Here is an 8,107-nt window from a genome sequence, read left to right as displayed (position 1 = left end):
AATAACCCATGGTTGCATTTTTTGGTCATGGAAATGGTGGTTTCACATTTCCCAAATCATGGGAAAATGTGAGTGAGAAGATGAAAAGCCAGTATATTTTTCCCTTCATCTATAAATAGGTCCTTATATACTCACAGCTCCCCAGTTCTCTTTTATCTTCTTCATAGACCAAAAAAAAAAAAACTTCATTGTACTTGTCGATGCTCTCTCAAACCCGATGATGCCTAGCATTTTCCAAGCCTTTTCGACGCATCTCTCACGAATTCAAGGCTCCCATCATCCGTTTGGGTAAGTTTCTCAAACTTTGCATTGATTTTCAAGCATTTTTAGCTTATAAACTTAGAATAAATTTTGTTTAAAGTCTTTAAAAACTGAAACTTTAAGTCTTAGATTTCTTGGAAGTTTCTTCATGAACCCGTGTAGGAATAGCGTCTTTGTTATTGATCTGATGTAGTTTAGGATTAGGGTTAGCCAATTTTTCCTCTGAATTGTTGAAATTTTGTGAAAAAATGATCCAATATCTCAGTTTTAAGCTTTCAGGTTCTTGAGCCTTTGGAGAACATTGAAGCTTCTTTGAGAAGAAGCTTTGCAAAACCTTTGAAATGCCCTTTTCGATCCATCTGCCACACTCCTTGGATTGACTATCATGTTTTGCTACCACCGAGTAGCACAATCTTTTTTTTTTTATAAAAGCATGTTGCTTGGTCAAACTTAGTTTATAGACATCATACTTGCAGCTCGGGTAAAACTCAAGTTTTCCCACTGAGTAGCTGGTTTTTGTTATAGAAAAATGCATACTGCTCGAGAAAAACTAATGTTTTTCACTGGGCAGTAATTTTTTTAAATTTGCACACACTCTCTGTTTGGTTAACTCACCTCCCCCTTTATTTTGTAGATGAATCGGTACGACTACAGGGGGTGACAACCAAATACACTCTGGCTCCTCGCACCCTAAGCCAAGTGATACTCCTCTAAGTAGTTATTATTCCTCATCAAAATCTCCAAGTAGAAGGACTCCCGAAGACTGTCTTTGTCGTCCTAAGAAAATTCTTCCTCGATCAGCCTTGTACTTCTTCCATGAAGATCAATTCCTCCAGCAACAAAATAAACACCATCCACTGAGTGTGAAAAAGACTGCTCTATTGCCTCAGGAGCAAGATCCTCATATATCTCGCCAGACAGTAGAAAAAATAGTAGAGTAGGAGCCTCAAATAGCTCATCGGACAGTGCAAAAAGTTAAGAGACCAATGAAAAAGATTGCCAAGTCTTTCGCAACGGAGATTCAAAGTGCTATTGTGCCCAAACCAAGAAAAAAGAGGACCAAGTGTTGGAAAAACAATCAGAGTGCACATATGGAACTGGCGTGGTAGGCCTAGTTGTTAAACACAAAAAATGTCCATCTCTCATATAAACAGTTTATATCTTCAAGAAAACATCTAGACATAAATATTAATATGCAATATCATTAATCATGCAGCATATATATAATTATACACATACTTAAATATATCATATGCACCTTTATACAAATATTCAATAATAGAAATATTTACCTCGTGAAGCCTATCAAGTGTCCTTGAGTCTTTTCGTATATATAACGATCTTCCTATCCAACGCTTTGAGTACTCAAACCACGATCTTTCGGAGTGTTCTCTACACCTCAAGATGTGTGTGGGCACATAGAGAACAATGATTTATAATTTAGAAATCACAAGTATATCTCAACACATGAGAACTGGAATTATGGCTTGAGAAATGTTAGAATAAGATAAGAAGGTGACAATTTCTTGTCTGACAAATTCTGAAACTTTTTTTGAATTCTTACTTTTTTTTTTCTTCTTCTTCTTACATAATTTATGTATTAGAGATTATATATTACCTTATTATTCATAATAATAATAGTAATATAATAATACAATCATAATGATGATAGGAATTTATTTAGATAAATATCTAACTTACCAAATTTGAAAAAATCTATATTCAAATTATTAATTAAATAAATAAATAAAATAAAAAAAATACTGGGCTAGTATGGGCTAGTCCGTAAGGTAAGCTGGTAACAAACAAGTCAAAGAACTCAAATAATATAAGTAATTAGAATACTAATCACTTAGAATTGAGATTGAATTGACCTATGGTCAACTTTATGATATGACTAGAATAGATAATAACGATATGTTTACTTATCCTATCTACTGTCAATATCGGTCCAGTCCGATGCAACAATACATCTGATCTTATCTACTTTGCTAATGTTTTGGAAAGAACATAACACTACAATGTGTAAGTAGATCATATCGTAGACTGGTAAGTCAATGTAAATCCTGAGCACTGACTAATCTTAGGACTAAATTATGTTTGAACATATAATCATATTTATATTCCATTGTAATTACGTCACTATAAATATGATTCGCTATATGCTTGGGATTTAATAGAAGTTTGTATTAAACAAATAATCATGAAAATAAAACATGTGAGCAAAGTGATTGACCAAGTCAAAAATGATTTCTATTCTTTTATTGATAATAAAAATTAGATTACAAAGAAATTGAGTTTTAATTAGGGCATAAAACCCCAACAAATTTCTCTACATCATTCCCAATGATCATAACGTTATCAATATTAAGAATAAGAATCACAACTGAATCTTTCTGGTCGAGATCGTCAAATGATTTTGTCATGTCAGCCATTCAGAAAAGACTACTTAGACATCCATTTAAATTAATAATCCATGCATAAAGCAATGATAAGAGTATCTAAACAGATTTAAGCTTGATTACAGTTGAATGTATTTATTCGAGTAATAAATTATTCTTTTTGTTTATAGCCTTAGGCTATTAACCTTACTTTTAAAAGTATGTAATTTCATCTGTTCTCCACTTCATTTTGAATATCCTGTTTCAAACTGAAGTTCAATGAACTTTAGTTGGATGTTTAAGAATCTAGGTGTTATAGGAATTCCAAATTCCATTTCTAGATTCTTGGTGTTTCAACCATTTTTTTTCTGTTAAAACTTTCCATTACATACTAGTATGTGAATGAAATATAGTTAGATTGTGTTACACACAACTAACTAAACTTTATATTTGTAACTGAGTAGTTACATATAAATGCTTTACAGAATTTGTAATATTCTTTAGTTTTATCATTGTTAATTATCAGTAACTCGCTTACTTGACTTATAGTCATTATTTCTAGTACAATCTAACTAGAAAAATATAGTGATTATAATAATCATGCTTCATTAAAGTAGTATTTAAGGGATACAAACACTATTGTAATCTTTTATGATTATTAAATTATTTCACTAAATGACTCTATGGAAAATTTTCAATTTATTCACATAACCACTTGTGATTCCCAACTTTTAAGTCTTTGATGTTGTACAATCAAACATGTATAGAGTATAACAAGTGTTAAAAGTATAAAAATAATAAAGACGATAATGATCATTCATTATCTATTTAATCTTATCTAATATGATTATATTTCATTTCTAAAATACTAATTTTACTTAGCATTCTAGTTGTATGTGAGTTGGGTTTGAATTTCAAGTTCACATACAAATTACTTGAATTCCAATTGCGAGTTTAGACTTCCTTTTGATCAGATCAATAAGTGTCAATCAATATTGACTTACTATTTAATATCTCTTTTAGCTTTGAACATTAAAAGGTTCAACATACATCTCCCACGACTCACTATGCCTCTCGATGTTCAACCAATAATGGAGACCATGAGACTTATTGTCATAACTCTCTCTCCCACTCACTATTTTGAAAAAGAGTGTTTTTCACAAAATCAATATTTTTTTAATTTAGTTGTAAAAATAAATTTAATTATTTTTACCAAATGATATTCTAATAATTACTAATCTAATTAAGCAAAAAATAAAAAATTTGTGCTCTTAATTCTAATTTTAATTTTTCTTTAATTAAGAGAATAACATTTTTATTTTAATAAAACAATTTCATTAAAATAACAAATAAAACAATTTTAATTTTGATTTACCATCTTAACTAATTAAGACTACGTTTATTATTATATGAATTATCGTATACAAACATATAATAAAATATAGGACGTTCCTAATAGCATGTTTCTACACGAATGTAATTCATACTAATTGAATACTGTGTGGGTATATGAATAACATGCTATAATGCATGACAAAATATTAAACACTTTAATCATATTCAAACAATTAGAATAAGTAAATAAAATTGGGTTGGTAACTTTTGGGTACTTCTAGAAAAATTACAACACTTTTAAAAAATACATGTAAATGTAACCTAGACTAGCTAAGACCTCATGAAAAACGCTTTGATCTCGAACGTTGAGATGTAGTCTTGTTGAGCCAATGCCACCATTTTCCATATCAATTTTGAATTATACAACATTTTAATTATCTTAAACAACTTTTTAAATAATTAAACTTTGGGTTTTAACACCCAATTTGAATTTGGGCATTTTAATTCAAAAATAAAATTAAACAATTTAATTTTGATAAATTAAAATTCAGAATAATTTTAATTTTGGATATTTTAATTATGGAAGAGAATAATTAAAAAAATTAATTAAGGAAAATAATCAATATTATTTCAATTAAGGAAATTTCAAAATTAAAACCATTTTAATTCAATTTCAGATTTTTAATTAAATGAATAATTAAAACAATTTTGGTAACAACACATTAGGGTTTGTGTGTGTTACCATTATGGACGGCGGCAAGAGGGTCCAGCGATGGAGGAGAGCACAACTTGGGTGGGGCTGGCAGAGGCGCACAGCTGGGCGCAGGCGGGCACGACCTGGGGTGCAGGCGCATGGCTCGGGCCTCGGGGTTCGTGCTTTGGGCTTAGGCCGTCTCAGAATTTTATCCAGAAATGTAAAATAAAAATTACAAAATTCCTATGCCCCAAAAAATTGGCTTACATTTTTCTTCTAGAAATTTTTAGAACAATTCATAAACCCAAAAGCATCATTATAAACAACCCTTAAGAATCTATCATCATCAATATAAACATTCATTCATTCAAATATATATCACATATAATATAAAAATACACATAGTCCCACACAACAATTAATAATATGCAAAGATTAATGACCTGCTCTGATACCAGCTGTTGGAAAAACAACCAGAGTGCACATACGGAATTGGCGTGGTGGGCCCAGTTGTTAAACACAAAAAATTCCCATCTCTCATGTAAACAGTTTATATGTTCAAGAAAACATCCAAACAGAAACATTAATATGCAACATCATTAATCATGCAACATATATATAATTATACACATACTTAAATATATCATATGCACATTTATACAAGTATTCAAGAACAGAAATATTTACCTCTTAAAGCCTATCAAGTCTCCTTGAGTCTTTTCGTATATATAACGATCTTCATATCCAACGCTTTGAATACTCAAACCACAATCTTCCGAAGTGTTCTCTACACCTCAAGATGTGTCTGGGCACATAAAGAACAAGGGTTTGTAATTTAGAAATCACAAGTATATCTCAACACATGAGATGTAAAGACTCAAAATAAATAAATAAATAAATAATAATATTTATTTTAAGTGGTGGGACCCACTTACTTTATTTGGCAGCCTTTTCCTTTTTCTTCTCTTTCTTTTCTTTTCTTTTTCTTTCATTTTCCTTCCCGAGCACATCTCCTTCTTCTTCTTCTTCTTCTTCTTCTTCTGTTTTTTTTTCTTCTTTTTCTCTCTGCAACAACCCACGTCGGGGTATCACGAAGCCTTGGCCGAAGTTCCATTTTGCCGCCACGCGCCGAAGTTGGAGCACCAGTGGCCGGCGAAAACCTCATCCCCAAAACCTCAAGGCCATCGGACTTAAGACGCACCCGAACGGAGCAGTCAAAGTTTCGTTGTCAAAACTTTGACCGCACTTTCCGGCGAACCCAGACCTCCGTTTGGTGAGTGGGTGGCACCGTTGGAACCAGTGTGAAGGGAGGAACGTCGCCCACTAAGTCATTTCAGTCAACTCACCGTTTTTCTCCGGCGAAATTTTGGGTATCTCCGCCCCTTCGGAGGCATTTTCCGGCGACACCGGAGGTCAGTTGAGCAAAGGGGTTGTACTTCCGTGATGTACTACTCGAGAGGATCGTTTCGATATATGCTATGCATATATTCGTCGACGTTCCCGGTACCGCTATCAACTGCTAGTGTGCACCGCTTGGGTGAGGTTTCGGAACTTGAATTTTTAAATATGGTCATATTATATGTCGTTGGACACGATTTTGAATAAGGAATCCAATAATGATAATCATTTGCTCATTTGATACTCGTAGGAAAATCGTGATATATAGATCCAATTTAATTCGCTCTAGGATAATCGTTAAGCTTGGGAGTGTCCCTTGGGGCTCGGACTGAACATTCTTAAGAGGTAGGGACTCAACTTGACTATTGGACTTGTTGTACTCTTATTGAATTGCATCAACATATTCCGATTTTGATATTTATAAAGTGTTTGAAAAATGGAAAACTTAATCTGCATATTTTCTGTTCTGTTCTGAGGGCACGGAGTGCCAAATATATTATTTTGCTCACTTAATTATGCAGGTTATGATTTTTGGGTTTTATACAAATGCAGCTGTTATGCTGCCCAATTTTCTAAAATAAAAAAGGAATATGCTTATTTCTTTTCATGTTTACCTGCATTTGGTTATATCGATGAGAGCCATAGTGATCATGATTTGTGCATGTTGTTGTTTCACGACCTAGTCTCTGTGTTATCATAGGTAGATCAGGTGTCCACTCACCTGTAGGTGTAAAGACCTAGCATCTGTATACAGGAAGTGTTCTGAGCCTCCCCATTGTGGTGTTTATCAGGTCCGGCTACCCGGTTTAGGATGTCGGATTTTCTATGGTGGGTAACGGGAACTAGGGGTCTAGTGGACTGGGTGATGTGCACTGGTAGCTATGCTCTTATGATTACTTATGATTTCTCTCTATTTTGGTTTATACATAATGATGTATGTTTTGTTTTAAAAAGCTAACCATGCAGGGGTTTTTATTGAACTTTTGAGTCCTATGTTCTTAGTTGCTTTCCTACTGGGCTTTATAAGCTCACCCCCTATATCTCTCCCATTCCAGGATCCTAGTGACGCAAAACTTGGATAAGGTGAATTATCGCTGAAGCTAATGTGTTTAGCTCCCTAGTCCTATCTTTTGAGCATTTTGTATTTAATTTGGAACCTATCGGTCTGTATATCTAAGTTAGCTATGAAATAGTTAGACATGAGGAATGGTGGATGCTAAGTATTATTATGGTGTTTTATGACTAATTAAATTTAACTATTTGGTGACTACATAACTGTGGGGATATTATTGTTCTATGTATTAAGATAAATGATCCTACTTTTATTCGTGATATTTTCATATATAATTATAGGAGTTATTCCGTTGTCCTGACTTATAATTATAGTAATATTTAAAATAAATTAAAGGATCATTTATAAAGACTATTTTCCACAAAGGGTCAAAGTTTGACCTTTGACCACCCAAGTTATGGATATTACAACTCTGCCACAGCCTAGGGCTCGGGTTGTGACATGAGAACTTGGATTGTGGCTTGAGAAATGTTAGAATAAGATAAGAAGGTGACAATTTCTTGCCTGACAAATTCTGAAACTTTTTCTAAATTCTTACTCATAATTTCTTCTTACATAATATATATATTAATGACTATATATTACCTTATTATTCATAATAATAATAATAATAGTAATATAATAATACAATCATAATGCTAATAGGAATTGATTTAGGTAAATATCTAACTTACCAAATTTGAAAAAAATCTATTTTGAAATTATTAATTAATTAAATAAATAAAATAAAACAATACGCAGTACTGTCATACATGCATCACACAGTCTCTGGACTGTTCATGCATGCAGCAGTATTCCATTTTCAGGGATATTATATTTTTCTTTTATTTATTTATTTAATTGAAATCAATCATTCCACAAAATATAGTATTATATTTTTAAGGAAAATATCACAACCATATTTCAATATTTAATTTTTAAATTCAAAATTCAAAATTCAAATTGATGATCATCATCTTTTAAAAT

At 32.2% G+C, this 8,107-nt stretch overlaps 1 long non-coding RNA gene across 1 annotated transcript; it reads left to right on the top strand.

The window, feature by feature from the left end:
* Window positions 1-5,672: 5,672 nt before the first annotated feature.
* LOC133818145 (uncharacterized) lies at window positions 5,673-7,403 on the top strand. Its single transcript, XR_009885800.1, has 3 exons — window positions 5,673-6,208; window positions 6,320-6,414; window positions 7,125-7,403. It is a non-coding gene; the product is annotated as an uncharacterized LOC133818145 (long non-coding RNA).
* The last annotated feature ends 704 nt before the right edge of the window (window positions 7,404-8,107 follow it).

Source organism: Humulus lupulus, chromosome 2 (assembly GCF_963169125.1).
Source record: "Humulus lupulus chromosome 2, drHumLupu1.1, whole genome shotgun sequence".
Lineage (NCBI taxonomy): Eukaryota > Viridiplantae > Streptophyta > Magnoliopsida > Rosales > Cannabaceae > Humulus > Humulus lupulus.
This window is presented reverse-complemented; position numbering and strand designations above follow the sequence as displayed.